Genomic DNA, 22684 nt, shown 5'->3' on the forward strand with positions numbered 1-22684 from the left:
ATCCAAAGAATGGAAATGCCACCTATGAGTCTATTCTCATATAAACACAAGGTTGACTGCATGGGTGAATATGCTGTCTTACAGTAGCCTTAGCAAATGATAGGAAACAGAAAAGGGAAAATGCCGTTCTCAGAGAAACCCAGAAATCTTCACACTGTCAAGTTCAGTACCAGCATCACTAAGTATCAGACATCACTCCACACCCTAATAGCATGTGGTGAGAAGGGCACTTTGCATTGGATGGTAGACCTTAGGTTGCCTTTCTCCCTCTCAGGGACCAGGCAACACCCCACTGCAGCCTCTCTCTGGTCTTCAGCAGTTCTCTTTCTCCCACATTCAACTGTGAACAAGCCCAGTTACAGCCCCCAGGACTTGCTACTGCAGGATGTTTATACTCCTACCTAGTACCTGAACCCCAGCATGTAGGCTAAACCAGACTAGATTATGTGGTGTGAAACTTCCTGCCACACTTTAGAAACAAAAGTCAGAAACCCCCCTTGTTCTCTGGGTTTTCTGAGGGGAAAGCAGAGGGTCTGTTATGTATGTTATGACATAGTGGCAGTCTCTCCTGACGGAGCTCCTCTCAGGGTTTTGAGGAAAGGGTTCTCCCTCACTTTGAGGCCTCCCTTTGCTGTCTCTGCAGGCTGTCTTCCTCCCAGCAGCCCCCCTACTTCAAGGATCAACCCAAGGGCCTTGCTGTCAGCCTCTCTTACCTGAAGCAGCTCGCTCTGAAGGGTAACGTAACTGTGTGTTAGCTCCTTTCTCAGAACTGCTGAATTTGACCTGCATTCTTGTTATCACACCCAAACCACACCTCTCTGATCATGAGAAAATACCATACATGTTCACATTCACGGACATCCTAAAAAACCTAGCTGGTACTGAACAACAGCATCAGGGCTCTGAACAGTTCCAGTCTGATGTAAAATGTGCTAAGACAGAAAAAAAAAACCCAAAAGGACATTAATAGAAATACTATAGTTAAAAGCTTACACAGAGACAACCGTTTAAATTTAACAAATACGTATTACACAAGAGCGCTGAGGGGAGCTGGTGATGACTATGTCAGAATTCCCACCACTATCTTGTAACTTTTTGATAAACCTACACATATTTCAGAAGAAACCATTTATCTTTAAAATTGTGGCCATCGTGGTGGTGCATGTCAGTAACAGGATACTGAAGAAGGTAGGATGGCAGCTCAGGGCCAGCCTTCCAGAGCAGGGGGCCTTGTCTCAAAAAGATTGAAATATTCCAAACTAGGTGAAACATAAAATTAAAGACCAAAGAATCTGATCATTGTAAACATGATAAATCTAAAGGAAGCCAAACAAACTACATCACTGTCAAACTGAGAGAGAAAGAGAGAGAGAGAGAGGGAGAGAGAGAGAGAGAGAGAGAGAGAAAGAGAGAGAGAGAGAGAGAGAGAGAGAGAGAGAGAGAGAGAGAGAGAGAGAGAGAGAGAGAGAATCTTAAAAGCATACAGAACAAAATGAAACAGCCTTCCCAGGGAGCCCGATGCATTCGAGACTGACTTCTCACGCATAAGAAGGCCTCAGAAATAGGGGCTAATCTAGCTTTTAAGCACTAAATAAAGGGGCAAGCTTCCCTCAAGTATACCTGTCTTAAATCTTATACTGCCAACTGTACTTGTCAAGATGGCAGCCCTTTCCTGATAATCATTAAGACTGAGTACAATTGGAGTCTGAATTAATTTTTACTTTATTCAAAATAGAAATTTCCTATTTATTTAAAACAAATACAGTATAAGACTAATGTTCCCTCCAATATATATGTATCTCCTTCTTCCTCTGAGAAGTCTCATGAACACTGGCTACAATGAAGTGGCCTGGTGAAGAACCATCTCTTAAAGACAGAGGTGGCTCCCAGCTTTCCAGCCCTTGGAACTTGGCAGCTCACTTCCCTGTCCCCCAGGGTGGGGGTGCCACTCACTGGTGTCCTTGGAGAGTCAGTGAGTGAAAAGCTGAAGTGTTTAGAAACAGCAGAAATGGTCGGACACAAGAACAGTCATCAACTCTGAGACAATTTTAACCTTTGCATGCAGGCTGCTTTCACTTGATTTATTTGGGTTCTAGTACTACAACCCTAAGCTTTTCCCCCTCGCTCCTTATTTTCTTTTACTTCTAATAAAACACAGTGTTGAACAACAGAAAACTGTGTGTACAAAGTTACCCGGATATTCGGAATTTAAATTCCCCCTGGAGCTATAACTCCAACCACACCCCGACATGTGTATAACTACAAAAAGGTCTTTCACTGCAGAACTCAGACCCATGAGGCAATTCCATTTATCACTGAGTAAATAATGCAGGAAATGTAGTCAAAGGGGGCTTTTATTTTATTCCCTTAACTATAAATAAAAATATGTAGCACTTTGCAGGATTACCACATGTGGTAGCTGTCAACTTCTCAACCAATCTCTAAACCCACCTGTAAGAACTGTACTGACTCTCTAGTCAAACTCACCACTTTCAGGAAGCACAGGCGTAACTGCCTGCATCAGCAACCTTGCGTGAAAGACTCTATTGTGATGTAGCTGCAAAAAAAGTAAGAGGTGGAAACAAAGCAGAGCTTTAACTGTCCTGGAAATTTCAGAAAGTGCACACTAGGATGAAGCAGGAGCCTGGGCAGAGTCAAGACTGCCAGGGTAAGGAAAGTGGATCACCCTCAAGTATGCTTGACCTCAACATGACAATCAGTCAAGGGCAAGGGAAGAGGTCTGGGATATCAACACCCAAACCAATTGTGTTTTACTCCCACCAGCCCAAACTGACACGTCAGGATGGGTTTCGGACTCTCTGATATCAGTGTTTCCCTGACTACCCAGATCACACCTATTTACAAGGACCATTCCTCTTTGCCTGGTGTGTTTGTGCTTACGGTATCAACAGTAGTGGGTTGTGGAGATCAGGCTGTAAATAATGTCTATCAGTTTAAAATCCCTTTGATTGTAATCATGTGCATGAAGCAGAGCACATTTCAGTTCTGTAGTGTGCTACTTAAACTGGATTACATTGGGGTGATCAGAAGAGACTCCTGTGAGGAGAGCTCCCTACAGTTACAGAGAAAAGGAGACTTCACTCTTCACTCCATTGTCAAGACCTACGTCCGCTGCAGAGGTTGATCAATCACTCAACTGCAGCCTCTAACTTTTTAGATGTGCCTTGACAAACATTGGTCTAATTTATTTCATGGCATTGTCAGCTGTGACCCTGGGTTTCTGTCTTAGTTTGGGTTTTTGTTGCTGTGAAGAGACACCATGACCACGGCAGCTCTTATAAAGGAAAACATTTAATTGAAGTGGCTTGCTTACAGTTTCAGAGGTTCAGTTCATTATCATCAAGGTGGGAAGCATGGCAACATGCAGATAGACATGGTGCTGGAGCTGAGATTGCTACATCTTGCAGGCAACGGGAAGTCAACTGGCTGTCACACTGAGGGAAGCTTGAGTAGGAGACCTCAAAGCTGACTCCACAGTGACACACTTCCTCCAGCAAGGCCACACCTCCTAATAGTACCACTCCCTTTCTTTCAAACCACCACAGTTTCTACTGTTACACATGGAACCGGTTAAAGCCTGTCCACAGAACGTGGTGGCAGGTACACCTCCTGCAGCAAGTTTGCCTCTTCCTTCCTGAGCCTTGGTCACTTTGCCAGATGCACAACATTTGCAGCCAACTCCCCTCATCCAGAGACAGATGATTTAATTTATCAGTTAAGACACAAAGTGAACCTATGGAAGAAAGAAAAAGACCAAATCTAGGAAAGGGCAGGGAAACCACTCATTAGAGATAGTCTGCTTACAAGAAAAAAAATTGATATTTACAGAGTACTTAGGGTGCATCCAACACATTCCCTATCTTCTGAAGTCCCTAATATTTTTACTAGCCCCACTTCATGGGTAAGAGAAAAGTGGGTGCTTGGGTACACAGGCCCAGGATTGTGAGAATTTGAGTTAAGCACCAGACTCCAGAAAGTTCTTTCTTACCCACTCTACCTACATCCTCCACTGCATGGCATCCTAAGGTGTCCAGGACATACCTACCTGATGGAAAATCATATGGAAAACCAAACTGCAGCTCACAACTGGCCACAGCAGCAGTAAAGAGAACCAAGGGTCGGTCTCAGGACCCTAAAGGGGGAAGGAAGCTGAGGAGATGGGCACTGCCCCTCAACTAACTCTCATCCCATTTTAACACTTAGGAGCCAGGCACAGCATCACACACCCATAATCCCAGCACCAGAGATTTTACTAAGGGTACCCCAGGAATATCCTATTGTACCCTCAAACTTGGTAGCTTCTAGATTTCTGGTGAAACACACATGTCTTACCACCACCACCCCGTTTTCCACAACTCAACCTAACCAACTATCAACTTTTAAATTCTACTCCTTTGGCTTCTCTTATGCAGCTCAGTGATGCTGAATGCAATGAAGCTCACTCTAAGCCAAAACCACCATCCCCAGTTTTTCATCCCCATAGAGGCCTAACTCCTGAGGCTCCTGTAATTTTTCTAGGTGCTGATTTGGGAAAAGAAGGTATCCATCAGCAAAATTCAAGGCCTGGCATGAAATTGATGGAGCATGACTCTCCACAGGGCCCTTCTTTTTTTAAGGTAAATAGAAGTATGACACAACTGACTGAATGCTCCACCTGAAATGTGTGTGTGTGTGTGTGTGTGTGTGTTGGGGGGATTCAACAAGCACAACACACGCCTTAAAAAGCTTTATTAATTGTTGTATGGTTATACGTATGTGGAGGTCAGAAGTTTGGGGGTCCCTTCCTCCTACCATGTGGGTCCTGGGGATAGAACTTAGGTTATCTGGCTGAGGTTTTTATTAAGCTATGAAAATTTGGGGGGCTGTACTACACTAGTAACATTTTAATGTGTTCTGAGTTCACAACCTGTATCCTGCCTTTCCTCTCTCACAAACCCCCAAGGCTAAGACACCCCACTCCAAGCACACCAGTTCCACATCACAGGAGAGAGAGAAAGAATTCATTACCTTGTTTTAAAGAAAAATGTAAACTTTGACAGTTAAAGACTGTCTGACCAAACATTTATCTGAATGTGCCAGGCTCTCCTCTAGCCATGGTCCTGTCTTTCTGAACCCACACAGGAACACTTCCTCTCTGTTAAACTTTCCTCCTCAAAGCACTAATAACTGCTGCCACTCACCCTCAGCTAAGTACCAGGCTTTGCTCTAGTCACTTTGACTATCTTAACTCACTTAGCATTCATTGCAACTATGACGTCAGTATTATCCTTAGTCTAACAAGATGAGAACTACAGCACAGGGACTCTACACCCTGTTTAAGGTCACACAGCTGATAAACTAAACTAATGGAGGCAACAGGAGCTCACAGCCTTCACGTTCTGATCATCCTCCTCTACCTCCCCAGTTAAAAGCATGGGCCCCACATCCGGTTTGTGAAGTACTGAGAATTTAACCCAGAGTTCTGTGAATCCTTGCAAGCACTCTATCACCTGAACTATATCCCCATTCATTTTGCTGCTGTTGTTGTTCATATGTTTTGATCAGGGTCTCTTGTAACTCAGGCTGGCCTTGAAATTGCTATGTAATAGAGGGCAGTCTTGGACTTCTGATCCTTCCATCTCTAACTCCTAAGTGCTGGAACTATAAGTGTGCACCACCATGCCTGACCTTTATGGAAAATGTTAAAATAGATAACCATTCTACATGAAGGATTTGGGCCATGCAGACCACACACTTGTGATAGGAAGGGTCTCTAGGGGCTATGGTGGAAAGGCCTATTCTGAAGGAAGGGCCTGCTGAGATCCATGTTCAGCATGACACAGAAGCCATCTTGATGTCCTATTATAGTCCGAACAGCTGTTAGCTCTTCCAGAATTGGTAAGTTCAGATCTTTAAAGTACTCTACATTCGTTAGCCCTAAAGTCTCCTGCTGTGGAATAATCCTTCTATGCACTGTGAATATGTCTTACTCTCATTGGTTCATAAAGAAGCTGACTGGCCTATAGCAAGGCAGGATAAAGTTAGGCGGGACAATCAAACTAAGGATGCTGGGATGTAGAAGGGCTGAGGCAGAGAGAGCAAGATGGGTGTGCCATACTGAGAAAAGGTACCAAGCCACGTGCCAAAGCATAGATATGAAATATGGGTTAATTTAAATGTAAGAGTTAGCTAGTAACAAGCCTGAACTATCAGTTGAGCATTTATAATTAATATAAGCCTCTGTGTGGTAATTTGGAAGCAGCTGCTGGGACAGGAAAACTCTGCCTACAGTCTCCAAACAAGATCTGTAGGCAGCTATCAGATAAAGTAAAGGCAAAAGCTAATGAAAGTATGGGCAACCTGTAGCCAGCCTTGACGAAGAGATGCATGGAGGAGGCATTTTGATGGGGGAAAGGGGGTAGTGGTGGACCTGTCCCTGTGGAAGTAAAGGAGGTAGACCAGTAAGGTGTGACCAGAAGGGTCTTGAACTCTGGTAGATAGAGCTAGCCAGAGCAAACAAATGTGAGACACACACTGGAAAGGATCCCTCAGTTCTGTGAGACTGAATATATAGTATTACCATATATTTATTTATATATTATGTATTATATATAATATGTGTATTACACAATATAAAATGTTATTCTTTTCTCATACAATACACCCTGACCACAGTTTCCCCTCCCTCCACTCCTCTCAGTCTCTCACCACCACCTCCCCTCTCTCCTAGATCCACTCCTATTCTATTTCCTTCAGAAAAGAGCAGGCCTCCCCAGGATGTCAACCAAACACATCATAATAAGATACAACAAGACAAGGCAGAAACCTTATTAAGGCTGGTCGAGGCAACTCAGTAGGAAGAAGAGGGTCCCAAGAGCAGTCAAAAGAGTCAGAGACCCCCCCACACACACACACTCCCCCTGTTAGGAGTCCCACAAAAACACCAAGGACAGCTATAGCAGATATGCAGAGGACCTACCCCAGACCCACGTAGGCTCCATGATTGCTACTTCAGTGTCTGTGAACCCCTATGAGCCCTGCTTAGGTGGGCTGTGTTCTCCTGGTGTCCTCAACCCCTCTGGCTCCTACAGTTCTTCCTCCTCACTTTCCTTGGAGTTCCCTGAGCTCCAGGGGAGGGACCTGATAGAAACCTCCAACCTGGGCTCTCTCTACACCTAATGTTTGGATGTGGGGTGAGACTAAATTTTATGATGGTCTGGGATTCGGGTATGGATCCTGCTGTCATCCCACTCATCTTTGATTTCTCGTCCTTTGCTTTATTTCACTGGAGACTAACATGTTGTTTTCCTTTCACCCAGGTGGTACAATTCTCACAGTGCTGGAATGCTGCAGTCCTGTGACACAGCTACACATTCAGCCCTGTGCCTCTGAACGGCATATCAATCACTGTCCTTGTCTTCCCTTTCATCCCACACCACACCTACCATCCACCACTAGGAATGTGACACTGGATTGCACACCCTAAATGTAAGGAGTGACAAAACCTCACACCTATCAGACAAAAACTGTGTTTCACTTGTAATCTAGTAAATTTTCACTATGCAACATTGTATCCCATGGAACAACATGTTTCATGCTTAGAACTGAGCACCTAAGGCAGACTGTCATGTGACATTCCATGCATTCCAACTGAGCAAAACACAATTCACAAAACATTCTTACTACCAGACACTAAAAACGGGCACTCTGGGAGTCAGATGATGGTGCAAAGGTGTTTAAGAATGGAAAAAAGAAATCCGTATTTAGGCCTAATTCTAACCAGCCCAGGCATAGCCTTGCTGGCTGACATCAAGGCAAACGATGAATCCATTTTCAGCAAAGAAGCTCTGAGTGGCCAAGAGGCCACCTGAACCTCTTCAGCAGGAAAACCACCCCAGTTTTCAGAACATTCTGAAAGCCTTCAGAACCTATGTAGTCCATCCCAAGGCCCAGCAGTGGGCCCAGTGCTGAGATCAAGGCTGAGACAGGGGTAACTTCGAAGTGCTCTGTCCACAGAAACCCAAGATCAACAGCCATTGAAGATTTTTGAAGATATAATTTAATTAATGCAGCTTCAAAAATGAAAGAACTGACTTGACAGTTAAAGATTTATCAGACCACCCAGAGAGTTTTGTGATAATGGATAAAAATTAACAAACATTCAAAACTGTGTTAGAAGATCTAATGTAATTTATTTTTGTTTATAAATATTCATACTGGAAACAGGTCTAGAGCAATAAATAGGGCTGGGTTACAGAATCAGCACAGTAGAAATAAAGAGATTGAGAAAGAATTATAAATATAGACAAAAATTTCAGCTTTTTCAGTAAGATCACCTCTTCAAGAAATGCTGAGAAATTCCATTTTAAAAGCAGCTAATTGTGAAACTGAAGCAGGAACAGAACATGGAAACATTTCCAGTGTCAGTGACAGCTGCCGTCACACAGTGATAACAGCTACTCCATCTCTTAGAACATATTTTATTAGCAAAAAAGAAAGAAAGATAAGGATTCAAATGCCAATTCCTCCTCCCAAACACAAGCCCCTCTAAAGCACATTTATGGAATCGTCTGGTGAAAAATCCCCCAATATATTTGTTTTAAAACAAGAAAATGTCCCCAAATGTTCATCATCTGATAAATAGTTACACTAAGTGTGTTCTAGACACACAAAGGAATATTATCCAGCCATAAAATCAAAGTGCTGGGGGTTAGAGAGATGGTTCAGTGGTTAAGAGCATTGGCAGCTCTTCCAGAGGTCCTGAGTTCAATTTCCAACAACCACATGGTGGCTCACAGTCATCTGTAATGGGATCTGGTGCTCTCTTCTGGTATGCAGGTGTATATGCAGATAGGGCACCATATACATAAAATAAATAAGTCATAAAAGAAAAAAAGAAAAGAAAAAGAATTTGAAGCTGGGCAGTGGTGGTGTACACCTTTAATTCCAGTACTCAAGAGGCAGAGGCAGGTGGATCTATGTGTGTTAGAGGCCTGGTCTACAGAGTGAGTTCCAGGACAGCCAGGGCTACACAGAGAAACCCTGCCTCAAAAAACCAACCAAACAACAACAACTAAGTGCTAATGGTTGCTCAAAATGGATGAACCTTGGAGGCATTGTGCTAAGAGCAAAGTAAGACACAAAGGCCATGTCCTATCTAATTCTGCTACACAGGGGCCCATGCTGGAGAACCCAATGACAGGACACAGACTAAACAGATGGCATGTGCTAGGAGTGAGGGAAATGAGGAACGACGGTGCCAGGCTACAAGGATCCCTTCTGGGGTCATGAAAGTGTTCTCAGGTTACAGTGGGGAGTGTGCCGTCCTGTGGATACACTGAAGCCATCAGACATTAAATCAGTGGTTCTCAGCCCTCCTAACGCTGTGACCCTTTAATACAGTTTCTCATGTTGTGGTGACCCCAACCATAAAATTATTTTCGTTGCTACTTCATAACTATAATTTTGCTACTGTTGTGAACTGTAATGTAAATATCTGTGTTTTCTGACAGTTTTAGGTGACCCTTAGAGGGGTCTTGACCCACAGACTGAGAACCACTGCCTTAGAGGGACACTCCTGTGGTGTGTGATTATGTGCAGGAGGTGACAGGGTCAGGGGAGCAGCTATTTCAGCAGAGGTTGGTATGAGTTCTCTTATTCGCAAAGCCCTGTTACAGCCAGCACACAAACACACATGCTGCTGCTGTCAGCTTATATTTTTAAGGAATGTTTAAAAGAGAGATGCTACTTTTGCAGTAATATCAGTGACTGCAGATGCACAGTTGAGAAAAAGGGACATGGAAGGCTTCTATGACAACACCTACCCCAGCCCCAAAAAGTTAGAGCCTAGACAGAAGGCCATCAGAGAGAACTCTTAAAAATTATGACAAGGATGTTGAAGTGCAGTTCTCCACAACTGAGGGCTTTTGGTGGGGCTGCAGATGAGAAGGACTCAGTTTTCTTGAGGGGGCTGGTCACTGGGAGTTTGACCATGCTTCAGTGAATATATGGACAACACAAATTGGACTTGTTCTTTTTCTTTTTTGGGAAAGATGGGGGAAGGTACAAAGTGGGCAGGCATGGGAGAACTGGGAAGTGACTGTGATTAGGGTGCATGATGTAAAATTCCCAAATAATCAATAAAAATATTATGTTGGAAAAATTTATCTGATATGACTTACTATCTGCATCAACACAAATTAATAAAAAAACAAAAACAAAGAGAGACATGCATAATTTTGAATGGGAATTTGCTGTTAGTAAAACAAGCTATCAAGTCCCTATCTCTTTCTAACATGGCATAGTGTTCTAAACTTCATAATTTATTTTATCTATTGTTTTAAAGACCTTTAGAGGCTGCAGAGATAGCTGAGGGGTCCAGTGCTTGCTGCTCTTTCAGCAGACCGAGTTTGATTCCCAGAACTCATATGAGGGGGCTCACAATAGTCTTGAACTCCAGATCAAATGATCCCATGCCCTCTTTTGGGCTACAGAGGCACCTGTACTCTGTGTGTGTGTGTGTGTGTGTGTGTGTACACACACACACACACACACACAAATGAAAACAAATCTCAAAAAACATTTAAAACGTGATAGCTTTGAATGTGTGCTTAAAACAGCATTTCCCAAATGTCAGCCACACTTTACCACTTTGAATATGTCTGCCACCTTCACACTCTAACACTCATTTTCTAAATCCACTTAATAAGTGAATTGTTCAGCTTTCTTCACCTTAGGAAATAATAAGCATAAAATCATAGGTTGGATTTGCTAACTTGTTTTTTCTGCCATACATTAAAGTACAAAAGACCTAAAATAAATTTAATATTGCCATAATCTACTTTAAATCATCCCACACAATTTAAAAAAACATTGATAAAAAACGACAGTCTGCAATCAAATATATACCTCTTATTGTAAAAAACTGACATGGAAAAGAGGCATGTGGTGGCTGATGTCTATAATTCCAGCACTTGTGAAATTGAGGCAAGAGGCTTACCATACGATTGAGTCTAGCCTGGGCTACATAATGAGCTACAGAGAATCTGTCTAAAAATATTGAAATAAAAACAACAAAAAAGAGGAAATTAAATGCTCTGAAATGTGTTTTTTAGCAAAGCATAGAGCAATTCTGTTCTCTAAACTGAAGCAAGGATCAAAGGACTGGAGGGCATCGAGTGGGCTGTAAGGGAGCCAAATGCAGTAGGTCTCCTCAGAAGGGACAGAAAGGGGCTGGGGTGGTGGCCTTTTCTTCAGATTCCTGATGTGAGTGTTCTATCATGTTCTGAATGGAGAAGTCAAATGTCTGATGGGCAGGAGGATGAGGCTCTTTATAGATCCTGTGAACACCAGCAACCAAGTGTGCTAAGGAGCCTCTCCTGAAGGCTCTAGGACACAGGCAGAGCCTGGGCTCCCCAAATCCATCATCCCCCAAAGAAAACATGGCTTTCGTGGCCTCATGAAGATCTAGAGTGGAGGACGGTTTAGAACAACTTCTAACATGTACTTAGCCCTGTTCCTGCCTGCTCACATTACCCACCTACCCCAAAGCTACACACACCAAGGGTCAAATACTTCTGCAGAGATCACCCACCCAGCAGGTAACAGGACAGGTAGGGTCTGTACTTGATCCCATTTGAAGAAACTGTGACTAAAGCCTGGCACAGAAGAAGACAGACAGGAACTGCTGGAGAGCTCCAAGAACTGAGAAAGAGGAAAATGACTCCTGGTTCTTTCTGGTTCCTTACTGTTCGCAAAAGCTAGATACAATAATTTATTCTGACAGTTCTTCCCAGGAAAAAGTCCAAGTCCCTTAACCCATTTCTGCCCTGATCACAGCTTCAGAGTTCCTGTCCCATGCCACCTGCTGGCATGTGGCTTAGAACCTTCGTGCAAAGTCACACTCCTGCGGCATTTCTCAGGTTGCCCTTTTCCAATGGGAAGCTTTCTTCTGTTACAACCTTGGAACTACAAAAGTAGACTTTCTAAAAAAAAAAAAAAAAAAAAAAAAAAAAACTAGTCAGAAAACACTCCAGAACTCCAAAATCCTTAAGCCTGAGGACTACAGCCAAGTAAGAGGTAGAAAGATCCTGAAAGTCAGAGGTCAGGGAGGACCAGGTCTAAACAAGTGACTTCTAGATGTGATAGGACACTATACTCATGAACTCACAGCAGCTGTGGTTGCTTGCATAAGATCAAGCCAGTAAGTAAACATTCCAGCCTGGAGCTGGGACAGACTCATAATTGCCCCCTAGCCCTCTCCCCTTGAGAAGCCATTGATAGCTGATGGCTTCTGGTAGAAGGGAAAGTCAGCCTTCTTTAAAAGTGTGGCCCTCTAGAAGTCCAACCTCACTCCAGTAGACAGTCCTATACCCATGAGTATATGAACAACACAAACTAGACCCAGTGAGTTATTTTTAAAAAGAGGACATGAAGTTGAGAAGGGGTAGAGGCAGGTATGGGAAGAGTCATTGGGAGAAGTGGGGGTAAATATGATCAAAATACACTGTATGCATATAAAATTAATTAAGAATTTCACCTAGTGGCATTAGTTTTGTGTTACACTATTGCAGTCAAGCAATCTTCTGGGACATTTTTAACCTAGGAGGAGTATTCATGATGTCTCAGATACTTTTATTTCCAGCATCTCTGTATGATTTCCCAGAGAACAGCAAACAGCTGGTACTTCAGTACTAGTTATTAAGATTAATATTTGTGGATAATCTCAGAAACTCATGGAAACATTTAAATCTTGGAAATCCCAAGGGTAAAATTACAATCAAATAAATCACCCCCCACCTTGGAAGTGGATCATAGTGTTTCTCCAAGCTGCTGTGTGGATCACATGAATTACATATAACATGGGAGAGGCAGGGGCTCCTGGAATGTAGACTCTGAGATGAACAAAGGCTACTAAAGGACAGCCTCCAATACAGCAGCCAACAACCCACATGGGAACAGGGCACTCAGAAAATTCTTACAGACTTAACAGCTTCTGAGCTACCTGAATCAACCCTTGCCCTCACAGCCATGGTATCAGGGTTCTCTCAAGCCACTGCATATATAAAGTTTAAGAAAATCAAGGAATGACAGGTTGAGCAAATGGCTCAGTGTAAAGCACTTGTCACGCAAGCACCGAGGACCTGATTCCAAGTGAGAAGCCTGGCCTGAAGGCACACACCTGTAACCCCAGCCCTGGGAAGGTAGATACAAGAAGATCCCTGGGTTCCTGGGCAGTCAGCATGCCTAACTGGTCAATTCTAGGCAAGAGAGATAGATACCAAGACATCAGTGCAGAGAATCCAAGGGTGACTTCTGGCCTCCACATGCCTGAATGTACATTTGCACTTACTGTCAACATGCACACAAGTCAAGGAATAAATATTTAAGATGAAAAAGGAAGCAAAGTGAAAGGCTCTTTTCTATTATATTTGGCTCTATTTACGTTCCAGGGTGAACTGCAGCCATGAACAGTGTGAACATAATGAAATTTTCACTTCCTTTTTTCATCACCGTGTTTTTTGTCTCAGTCATCAAGTTCACCTATGTGGCTGCTAATTTCAAATTTACACATGTTCTAAGAACTGCCTGAAGTTCTTGTTAAAACAAATGATTGGGCCTTAAGGATCTGTATGCTTAACAGATGCCATGTGATGCTAGAATTCCTAGTCTAAGACTATTCCCAACCACTAGGATTAGGTGTTTGATTTCAATGATGCTTAAAAAAAACTGCATCTGGCCGGGCGGTGGTGGCACACGCCTTTAATCCCAGCACTTGGGAGGCAGAGCCAGGAGGATCTCTGTGAGTTCGAGGCCAGTCTGGGCTACCAAGTGAGTTCCAGGAAAGGCGCAAAGCTACACAGAGAAACCCTGTTTCGAAAAAACCAAAAAAAAAAAAAAAAAAAAAAAAAAAAAAAAAAAAAAAAAAAAAAAAAAAAAAAAAAAAAAAAAAAAAACTGCATCTGTAGGAAAAAAACAAAACAAAACAAAACAAACAAAAAACCCTCCAGCTACTTGCCATGGGGCTTCTCAGGCAGGATGGTGCTTAGAGTACTGAGGAATTTGGGCCATTCAAAATGTGCAGGATAGATGATAAATATATTCTTTCTTGACCACACCTTCCCCAATCCTGTCTTCTATCTGACCCCACAGCCCCAACCTCCTGTCCTACACTAACAGTCTCTTTGTTTTCTTTGTAGGAAGCTACACAGGAAGGGCAAGAGGTTCCCCATTCCTGTCCCAGGATGTACACTTCCTTAGCCACTCAGAGGATGTGCTCCCTCCACTAGAGAGCCATTCTGTAACCATGTCTGTCACCTGGGTACAGATTAATTTCAAAGCAAGGCTAGGTCAAGTGTAAACTCAAAAGTTCCCTCAAATAACAGAATCATACAGACCTCATCAGTATTTATACTCTAGCTCTCTGTGGGAATAGATGCACGCCATGTCACAGCTTCCTTACAAAGGTAGATCCAGAATGTACGCTCCAGTTGGGTGCCTGTTCTTAGGAAAGGGCTTTTCCAGTCATCTCATTGAGATGTGAATATCAGGTCAGCACTTTTTTTGTGTAGGCAGATCAAAGTATTAAACATGCTGTGCAAGCATTCTACCCTTGAACTCTATCCTAGCCCTTTCTTTACCAACCCCTCGAAAACACTGTACCAGGCTTTTCCTTTTGGGCCACCAGTCAGCTCCCAAATCACGACATGGAGACTTCTTATTAGTTATGAATGCTCAGCCTAGCTTAGGCTTGTTTCTGGCTAACACTTTTAAGTTAAACCTGTTTCTCTTTGATCACTTTTTGCCTCAGGGCTTTTTACTTTTCTTTCTGTCTCCACTTCTCCTGTCCGTCTGGCAGCTGCCTGGCTTCTAGCCCTGCATGTATCCCCCCCTCCTCCTCGTTCTCTTTGCTGATTCTCTCAAGCCTAGATTTCTCCTCCTATTTATTCTCTCTCCCTGCCAGCCCCACCTATCCTTTTCTTGCCTAGCTACTGGCTGGTCAGCTTTTTATTAGACCAGTCAGGTGTCTTACATAGGCAAGGTGAAACAAATGAAACCCATCTTTTCATCATTAAAACACGCATCCTTACATCCTTAAACAAATGCAGCATAAACAAATGTAACACACCATTACACAGTTAAAGTAATATTCCACAGTATTAACAAATGTAACACATCTTTGCCTAGTTAAAATAATATTCTACAACAAAACCTCTAACAATAGAAACTATTTACTATAATTTAAATATCTATGTAAGAGTTTCAGGCCTTCAATCAATTAAAAACCATTATGCATGGGCATTTTGTCTGCATTTATGTCTGTGTACCACATGCATACAGAGGCTAGAAGAGGGCATAAGTTCCCCTGCAACTGGAGTTACAGATGGTTGTGGGTGCTGGGAACTGAAACCAGGCTCTGGCTGTTCTTTTCTCCCAAGGGAATGTATAGTGACTGTTGACACTAATCCATTTATAACTTATAAACAGACATTAAGACAAACAGTCCATGCCTTGCACAGTACTATGAAGAGCTCAGTTGTGAAATCCTCCAGCATCCTGCAGAACAGGCTCTCCCAATCTTCCTCCCCACTAACATGTCTACTATCACATGGATACACCTGGCCCTTAGATGTCATACTTTGTCCAGTCTGTGTACTCTCTGTCCCTAAGGCAATGGCTTCTAACTGGGGGTGATTTTGTCTGTCAGAAGATACTTAGAGTTGCTTAAATTCTTCCTTGGAAGAGACCAAAACACCCCCCCCACACACATACACACACAAGGTTCCAACAACAAACCAACGTACAATTCCGTATTGTTCACTCTGGGAACCAATGTGTCTATTGGGGAGGAGTTACAGGGAGGAGTGTGGATAACCCCAATGGAAGGAGAACTGGGAGGTCTGCACCCAGCATGAAAGATGCTGCTGCTGTTGCTGCATAGATGGAGCCCTTTCCCCATTCTATATCCTATAGCCCCTCCCCAAGGCCTTGGGCAATTAGAGCAGAATTGCATTCAGCTGGTTCAAAGGGATGGCTAGATGCTCAGGTAAGGGTCCCACGACACCCCCTGCCCCCTTTTCTATGAAGGAATTTCCAAAGTCAGTAGGCCCAGCTGTGATGACCTTACACAAGTGGGTAGAGCTAAACTCATGGAGCTGGTGGCAATTTGGCATGGAGGACAGTCCTTTAACACTTGGAAATATCTGGAGACATCAGTGATCCTCAATTGAGGGGCTGCTCCTGGCAACTAGAGAGCAGAAGCCATGGGTACTGCTAAGCACTCTACAATGCACAGGACAGTGTGACCTAGAATCAGAAATAAACATTCCCAACACTAAGAATCCAGATTCCATGGTATTCTTTAAAGAGTGCAGTTCATGGACTTGTTTCTTTTCTTTATGTTTCATTGTTTATTTGGAAGGGGGTGCCGTGGCACACGTGTGCAGGTCAGATGACAACTTGTGGGAGCTGGTCCTGTCCTTCCACCACGTGGGTCCTGGAGAACAAACCCAAGCTGTCAGCCTTGGCAGCAAGCATGACTTTACCAGGCCTCATTTATCTATTTCTTTAGTCACTCACATCATAATTTAGCCTCAATTTCAGCTCTTTTATTCTAATACAACGGTTCTACAAAACTAACCCTCAATAAAACCCTCCAACTTCTACATCTCAATTGAACCTATGGAGAACAACAAAACTTAAATAAGTAACACAATCACAAGAGTGGTAGCTCTACGTAGTCACAAATTCCAATATGAGAAGAGAGTGTCTCCCTAATTGCCCCTGCAGTTTCTGGACTTTCTTTTCAGCAATTATTCTAAACTTCACTACTCACTAAATGAACACTCTGTATCAGCAAATTAATTTGCTTCACTTAAAATCTTTTGCTGCAATAAGACAGGAACTTTTGCACATTGTCTCTCCACCTCCCTCCCCTCCCCCAACATTGGTGCTGGGAATTTAGCCCAGGATCTCCCACCCACTAGACAAGAGCTTTCCACCGAGTAGCACTATTGGCCGCACAGGAACTCATTTTCATCTCTTCCCACCTTTCCCTTCTCAGGACACAAATGTCCCCTGAACCCAGGGATAGCCTGACTGTGGCTTCTGCTCTGGATATAGTCTTGTTTGCCTCTCTGGGTCCTTGATTTATCAATCGTCTAGCCCTCTGAATCCTCCACCTTACTTCCTCCTCTTTCCAATCCTTTTTTGTTCTTTTGAGAAGTAAGATACTGATCCAATCTTTTGATCAAAAAACCCTACAAGTGAACAAAGCTCTCTCTATTCCACACCACTCTGACTGTTCTTTCTCCCCAAACTCCTTTCTGACCACTAGGCTCTGTTCACATCTTACCAGTCCACTAAAGTTCCATATTGGAGGCAAATTACTTCTTCATGAACAAATTCAGTGGGTCTTCTTAGCCTTTAATTTGGGAGAATTAATGCACTGATACCCCCGCTCCCCACAAGTGTCTCTCCTCTTTTAGGATCTGTGATTACATTCTCTCCTCTATCTTTCTACTTTTGGACTTTCTTTCTCCCACTTCTTAGATGAACTATGTCCTCTGTGTCCTGCAGCTCTAGCTTAAAATGTTACTCACTGGATCTACCCAGTTGCCCAAAGTAGATCTCTGGAATCACCCAGATTCCTCACTCACACCCAGGACCAATGTTGAAGCTATGCCACCTTAACCCAAGTATCTCTGGGCCTCTCATACTGATTCATTCTCTCTGCAATCTACTACAGGTCACATATCACTATAGGAAAAATGATAACTAAATACATATGAGTAAAAGACTTGGAGGAGCCTCTTATAAGCAAGGATGGCTCACTTGAACACAGCATGCTGGCTTTTTTTTTTTTTTTTTTTTTTGGTTTTTCAAGACAGGGTTTCTCTGTGTAGCTTTGCGCCTTTCCTGGAGCTCACTTGGTAGCCCAGGCTGGCCTCGAACTCACAGAGATCTGCCTGGCTCTGCCTCCGGAGTGCTGGGATTAAAGGCGTGCGCCACCAACGCCCAGCTGGAATTCTTTTTTGCAGAATGGATTCTTCTAAATCTATAGATATAGGCAGATGGCTGAGCATCCTGATCTTGAGAATCTCAAATGACCAAAAAGGGTAATAGAGGCTCCACCTACAAGATGTAACAGACAGCTCAGACCTCCAAACGTACAGTATACTGTGACATATGCCTGATATCACTAGTAACAAAAAGAACAAGGGGATTTGCCTTTCATGCCAAAATAGAGCAAGCACATCTTGATTTCCATTGCTTTCCAAAACTAGACCTTCATTTGCAAATGTCAAAGAAATAAAGTGTAAGCAAACAAAAAGTCAAGAGAAATGACAATGGAACTGGCAATGAGCGCATAAATGCTACTTCACAACAATTTCTTCAGGAATCAAGCATCACAGAGTAACAAATTAGCAGTGAAATGAGTGTGTCAGAATCCATTCTGACAGTACTGAGGCTAAGAACAAAAAGCTCCCGCCCACAGGGCTCTGAGTGTGGGAACTACACAGTGTTCAAAGACAAGGCTCTAAAAGGATTAAGAACACGGTTGTGGAAATACTGTCTGAATTCCTGTGGATGTGATTGCTCCATGCAAACCAGGCACCAGTTGTTCTTTCAGAATGTGGGTTTGTCCTTGCACTGCCCGATGAGCTCAGAAGTTATGTCCAGTTTTAAGACAGTGAAAGGGACAAGGCAGGCAAGGAACACAGCAATTCTGTTACAAACAAGTTCACTACAAAGTTAGTATTGAACAAATCTACAGACAAGTGAGCTTCAGAGCCAGAGAGCCCAAGTTCAGATCTCAATTTCGCCACCTAACAACTTCATAATTTTAATAATCCATCCAATTTGCCTATGCTAGTTTCTTCATGAATAAAATAGGAACTAAAAAAGTTCTTATTTTATGGGCAAAATTACTAGACCATGTGTGGTGCTGTGAATGTTTCATAACATAACATAACAGCAGGTAATATCATCATTGTTATTTTCTTTACTATTTTTAGGCTCCATATCATACTACAACCTGTGCTTCGACTCTAGCTTGACTACATCCACCAGGCACTGTGTTCATAATGCAAAACAACATCACTTCAGTTGACATCTCCATTTATATTCTCTGTAAGCTTATAATCAATCACCAAGGACTGTGTTCATGCCAAATTCAACACACCCCGAAAGTACAGAGTAAGAAATACCCATACAGTGAAACAGTATCCATCTTTAAAAAGGGATGTGGTTCTGATATATGCTGCAGCATAAATAAGTTCTGAGAACATTCTGAGTGAAATATACTGGTAACAAGTGGGCAAATATGGCAGGATTCCATCAACATGAGATTTCTGGAGATGGCAAACACAACAGAGCAGGAACAGAGGATGTCTGGAGGGAGGGGAAAGGGGGATGGGAAGCTATTACTTAATGGGTGCATCATTTCTTTGGGGAATGATAAAAAAGAAGTTCTGGAAACCCATTGCAGTGGCCACATAGCTCTGTGAATGTGTTTGATACCACCCAACTGTGCAAGAACTTAAAATGGTAATTTCTGTCCTGTGCATTTTCTAGTAACATACATAAAATAAAAATAGTCATTTCAAAACCTACAGAATACATCTTCAAAGCAAGTTGTATCATGAATATGAGTCTTAACTCATTCTCAAGCTTCTAAGTAGGGTGCCATAGGAATCAACATTAACCTGTAGCTAGCCATGGCCTGAAATGCACAACTAATTGGAGTCAGTGGGGACACAGCTTAAAATTTTCATAAGTAGATTATGCCATTTTTATTTTAGAGAGAATCTTGCCATTTAGCCCAAAACAACTCCAAACTAGCAACCAAAACTAGCAGGGATTACAAATGTTTGTTCTGGGTTAAAACAATTTTTAGTCCCTTGAAAGAAGAAAGGAGAGAAAGAGAACTACTCTAAGGGTCTACGTGTACATGTGATATGTAACAGCAGTTTTGAAGGAAAAACTAATCCTTACATACCCATAATGAGTACATTCATATACTTCTGCAGGGTTTCCATATACCAGACAACATTGAAATAACCTCAGAAGTCTAAGAAGAAATTCAAAGTCCATTACTGTGACACAATATTTTAGGTTGGCAAGATGTCTCATTGGGTAAAGGGGTTAGCCACCAAGCTGTGATCTGAATTTGATCCCTTGAACCCACATGGTGGAAGGAAAGAACTGAATCTCACAAGTTGTCCTTTTACCGAAATACATGCAGCAGCACACACATACATGCACATCCAATCAGAAATACATAATTATAATAAACTTTTAAAAAACACATATTTCAATTTGCAAGCAAAATTTATTGCATAATAAAGACGCAATGAGGGGAAGTTTAACAAGACATCTAAAATAGCAGGCTTCCAGTAAAGGCAACCAATTATCTGGTAAAGATCACACACAGATTAAATATTATTCCAGGAATAACAATTTCCAAAGGACTAGAGTGTCATTTTCAAAGATGGAAAGCCAAGACCAGTCAACAACACTAGTGAGCCCTTGGCTGCTCCTCTCAGTCAATCTGGCACCCCTCTAAGCTTTTCATCACAGGAACTCTTTCTGTCATCACAACACCCACCTAAGTAATTCTATTGTCCCCATCTGACAAATGAGGAAACTGGGGTATAGAGAGGTCAGGCACTTGCCTGGGCTCCCTCAATTGCCTACTAAGCAAAAGAGCTAGGATGTAAAATCTAGATGTCTGCTTCCACCATCTACAGGTTCATTACGGCCTCTTACTGTCCACTGGTGACAATGAAAAATGAGCCACAGGAAGCTCAGCAAACTCAAACACAGCAACAGAGAATCAAAACCAGCAAAGGCTCTGAGGAAACCACCACATTTCAACCCAGAACACATGTTTGTGACTGCATCATGGAAGAAAGGCAAGAAAGCCACTTAATGCCTTTAAATTATTTACTGACATTTTCATTACAAAAATATTTACACATCTCTTGGAGCTCTGAATAGAAGGTATTACAATACAACATCATTTGCCATTTACGTCATCCTTAAAGATAAAGATGCTGTGTGTAGGGGTGTGTGGTATATGTGTACATGTAGGAGGAAGACATGTTTTCTGGATGTCTTAACTCCAAGAATATGAGAATTTACAACATAGATACGAATATCAAAACAGCCTGGAGAGGCAGCTCAGTAGAAAAACCGCCTGCTGTGTAAGCACAAGGACCCAAGTTCCATCCCCAGAACCTGAGTAAAAAAGTTGCACACAGGTCTGCAACTCCAGTGCGGGGAGGTGAGAACAGGTGCGTCCTGAGGGTGCTGGCCAGCCCAGTCTACAGGGCAAGCTCCAGGCTAGTGAGAGAATCTGTCTCAAAAAAAAAAAAAATGGTGGTCAGCATCTATGAAAACACAGTTGAGGTTATCACCCCTTGTCTCCACATGCACACGCCGCATACTACACACTTGCAGGTGCAGGTGTGCACACACACATATGCACAAACATAAGGGCAGATGAGTGAGCAAACTCTGGGATTCAACCACTAATGGTGGCTATTTTGAAACAAACAAAACACAGAAAGAAATAAAGAAAAGGAAGGAAAAAAGGGAGGGAAGGAGGGAGGGAGACAGGCTTTGAAATCATACCATAACCTTGAATTTAAACCTTGGCTTTGCTTTTAGTTACTGGTAATTTTCATCCGGTCAATTTTATGGAACTAAGCCCCACTTATTTTCTCTGTAAATAAGACATAATAATTCATAATTCACAACACTACTGAATGAACTAAGGAGATAATGAAATGTAAAGTGTTGGGCACTGTCCCTGCTAAAAGACCGTCGACAGTAAATAATATTCTACTCCGTAGCCCCCAATACTGGACAACCTAATCTTTACCAACTAGTGAATCACTGACAGCCTCGTCAGAATCACACGAAGCACAACATACTCTCCAGAAATGAATGTACTAATTGCACGTGGAAACAAAATAAAAACACGAGGGATCCGAATTGAGCTCAGCATCAACAAGAACCCGGTTGTCACCCTTAAAAACAGCTCTAAGCACCGCTGGCTGGTGTGGTCACCATCTACCCAGCGCGCCCGCCACCTCTGCAGTTAACTGTCTCCACGGCTTGAAAAGCGCAGAGCGCTAATGACGCGGACAGTTTTCGTGTCAGGACCCCACGGGCTCACTCGACAGGAGGTCGAATAGAACCCACGGGATCACCCCACGACAGGTCGCGCAGGATCCCACTTGCTCACCCCAGGGGTCTGCGTGACCGGAAGCAGCTGACTGACAGAAGTTACCTGTCTCAGCCGCCAGTGCTGCAGCTGCACTTCCGCAGACTCGAGGTTACTACGGGCTACCAGGCAAACACCGATGGCGTCATCAACGCGCGCCCCCGGTTGGCCGCTGTTCTTCCTGTGGGCCGATCCCTCGGCCGATGACTGCGCAGGCGCGGAAGGGCGAGCAGCCTCGGTACCCAGGATTCATGATTGGTAAACTACATGCACGCCTCACTGAAATACAAGTGTGTACTTTCTGCTTTTGAGACAGGATCTCTCTATCTAGTTCTGGGTGCCCCAGCACCCACTATGCAGACCAGGCTGGCCTCGAACTCAGAGATCTGCTTGCCTCTGCCCCCTAAGTGCTGTGATTAAAGGAGTGGGATTCTTACTCCAAAGAAGTCCACG

The 22684-nt window shown here is 43.0% G+C and overlaps 1 protein-coding gene across 7 annotated transcripts in view; it reads right to left on the minus strand.

Moving 5' to 3' along the window:
• LOC114708433 (aminopeptidase O (putative)) overlaps positions 1 to 22376 on the minus strand; it is a 311317-nt gene extending 288941 nt beyond the window's left edge. For 6 of the 7 annotated variants that reach the window (XR_005091530.1, XM_037205655.1, XM_037205653.1 and 3 more), the window contains exon 1: positions 22253 to 22339. The gene's annotated coding sequence lies outside the window, so the exon portion shown is untranslated. Of the gene's footprint in view, positions 1 to 22252 lie in introns of all 7 variants that reach the window. The other variant, XM_037205654.1, reaches the window with a different exon arrangement.
• Positions 22377 to 22684: the final 308 nt, after the last annotated feature.

This window comes from Peromyscus leucopus, chromosome 5, assembly GCF_004664715.2.
Source record: "Peromyscus leucopus breed LL Stock chromosome 5, UCI_PerLeu_2.1, whole genome shotgun sequence".
NCBI lineage: Eukaryota > Metazoa > Chordata > Mammalia > Rodentia > Cricetidae > Peromyscus > Peromyscus leucopus.